This window comes from Capsicum annuum, chromosome 4, assembly GCF_002878395.1.
Source record: "Capsicum annuum cultivar UCD-10X-F1 chromosome 4, UCD10Xv1.1, whole genome shotgun sequence".
NCBI lineage: Eukaryota > Viridiplantae > Streptophyta > Magnoliopsida > Solanales > Solanaceae > Capsicum > Capsicum annuum.
The window spans coordinates 189,454,419-189,457,773 of NC_061114.1; positions in this window are offsets into that span (position 1 = coordinate 189,454,419).

Sequence of the window (3,355 nt, forward strand, 5' to 3'; positions counted from 1 at the left end):
AGAGTTCTTGAACTAGGAACTTGGAATCTTGAATAAATTTGCAGAATTAATGGTGAACTTTGGAAGTTTTTGAAGTTCTTGAACTAGGAACTTAGAATCTTGAGTAAATTTGCAGAATTAATGGTGAACTTTGGAGGTTCTTGAAGTTGGATGTAGGAGCTTAGGATTTTCTTTTTGAGGGAATTTGATGAAATATAACATATAATGCTTCTAATAGGCTTTAATATAGGGTTTGGACGGATTTTGGGTGAGGTGGAATGACCAAAACGCCCCTAAAAATCAAATAATTCTTGAATCTGTCCTTTGGTAGACTATTTTGATAGTTTGAAGTAAATCAACCATAACTTTTTACTCCGCTATCCAAATTGGATGAAACTAATTTCATTAAAAAGAGGACTCTCATATCTTTCCATTGATATATAGTATCTCACCCAGATCATTATGTATGAGGATTTATGATTCTTTGAATTTAACCCAAAAATTTGCTTTTGATAGGCTGAAGTAGATCGACCATACCTTTTTGCTCTGATAGATAAATTGGATGAAACTAATTTCATTGGAAAGAGGACTCTCAGAGATTTTCGTTGATATATAGTAGATCACCCAGATCATTATGTATAAGGAGTTACGATCATTTAAAGTTGGGGAAAAAATACGTCAGGCCTCAGTACTTTTCCTGCACGTTTTTCTGTTTACTACTATTCATGGTTCGATCGGATTGTTCATAACTCATTCGTCGGATCTTCGTTTTGGATGATCCACATATCGTTGGAAAGCTTATTCGATACTCTACGCAATGGTGGTTCATAATCTAAGGCATTCCACATGAAAAATTTATAATTCATTCTAGAAGATAGAACCTAACATGTTTACGCACAAAATTTCAATAAAAAATTTCCCGGGGTATTACATACAAATTAGAATCAACTAAATTCCAATTGAGCTCTTTAATATACCAATTAGAATTGTCTAGATACTAATTGGATCCAATCCAATAGTCGAATATTAGGATGGCATGATGGAAAGAAAAAAAGGAAAATGACATCTACATGCCTCATAGCCTTCCAAAGATTAGATGTAGGGCCCTACAAACCAATCTACAAAAATCTACTTGACATTGCTCTTGTACTTGTGGGATCGGTGAAACTAAGGCTCTGATACCAACTGTCATGACCCAGACTAACGAATCGTGCGGACGCCTACGCTATTCTAAGTAGCTAGGAGAACCCTTATTACCCAACTAAAAATATGCAGAAAACTTCTATTTTTAATGAAATATAAATTAAATTAAATATTAATAAACAAACTTTATACAAATACTTCTTACAAATGTTCTTCACTATCCTAAGACTTGGTCAGACATGTACAAGAGCTACCTATTACAATATAAATTGACAATGAAATAAATAATACAAAGACTTTAACATCTGCCAGGAAGAAAGTGCAGAAGTTAGTGCTCAATATCATCATCCATCTAGTAACTACAACTAACTTGTATCCAGTCTACAATCTAAGAAAAAATGTAGAAGAGTAGGGTCAGTACAACCACACGTACTGGTAGGCATCATCGACCGACTGTTTTAGTTCATATAATCATAAAATAGAATTAAGGAAAATAAATCATGACATCTTTAATGGAATATAATTCAACTAAGGTTGTAATAATGTTATTACTTTACCTATGTAAGTTACAACATCCAACTACTCTTCCAACTCCATCAATATTATATTCGCTACTAACATACTCTAGCCTCATTAGTTCATACCATGTATTTGAAAAAGTGAAAATTATACTTACTTATATGTTGGTTAACTTGCTTTATTTATACGTGTTTTAATCGTAACTTACCAAAATAGATAGCTATCATTCTTTAATATTATAATAGAGCATTTGATTGTTAACCCCGAGAGTTTAATATGGGTTGTGTATGATTACTGTAAAGCCCCAAATATGGTACCCAAAATGCTATATGGTGCTCATGATCCCGAAGGACCACAAGCTAACCCATGACTAATATTTGTACCTTTGCACTGCATAATATACCATATAGATAAGGAAACATGTACTGAAAGGCCATAAGGTTCAAAACTATAACATAATTGATTAAAACATAACATCAGGATGGGGTATAAATACCCAAAACAAAACTGTCTAAACATACTGTAGCCTGAAAACCTCTAAACTGTCTGAATAAGGAGTTGATGGGACAGGTCCCCAACTAACTCCAACTACTGAAATAAAACTTAATGAAATAATAAAGTAATCATTATTTCCTCGAAGAATGAGGACTCACTGCTGACTCTAATTGCTGAATTTGGATGCTACTGATGGTCTGGAGCTTGAGCTTCTAAACCTATGGTGTAAATTAAAATACCATAGTGCAAATGCATCAGTACCTTGGAATGTACTGGTATGAAAGTGAGGTAGGCTAAATGGATGGGGTTCATATGCATGAACTATACTAACTGATTGAATAACATGAATGTGAGAATACATGCATGAATATGTAACTATAACTGAAGTCGTGTTAGATCTGACTACTGAGTCTACTAATAACATGGATTTACATGATATCTGAGTTTCTAATACTGGAGTACAGAATAACTGTATCACTGATAAGCTACAACTAAGTTTACTGATATGAATATGTAAATGGTTGTTTCTGATAGTTTTGATTATGAAGAACTGATCTGATTGACAATATCTAACAGTCTTGAATCTGAAGACTGCTAACATGAGTTACTGATAACTAACATAACTGGTAACTGAGTTCTGATAATTGATATACTGATAACATGAGTGACTATATCTAACTATCCTGAATCTGATGAAAATAGCTGAGTTTTGTATTGTAGCTGAGTTGACTATATCTGACAGTCCTGATATTCTGAAGAACTATCTGAGTTCTTTTACTGATACTGATACTGAAATTGAAACTATGGGAAGTAGTCATCTAATCGATATGCCCTAAATAATGCATTATAGCTAAGTTGGGGTCCAATCTGTAACCCCAATTGGAAAGGTGTCAATATCGCGTCACTGATAAGGACAAGCTGTGAGTGACCCTCAACTATAAAGTACTCAAATAAGAACGGTGAAAACCCTCAACTGGAAGGTAATCCAAATCATCAACCCTCAAATGGTAGGTTAGATATCTCAACCTACACTGGCTACGTAGTTCTGGAATGCAAGGATTACTTCTACAAATCACACCCTATATTGGCAGGTGAGTTCCGATCCTTGGTTTCACTAGGTGCTAAATTCCACTCTCATCTGAATAGACACTGAACATGATTAACTTAATTGAACTAAACTGAGTTAACTGAGTTTCGTTGACTAATAGAATACTACTGA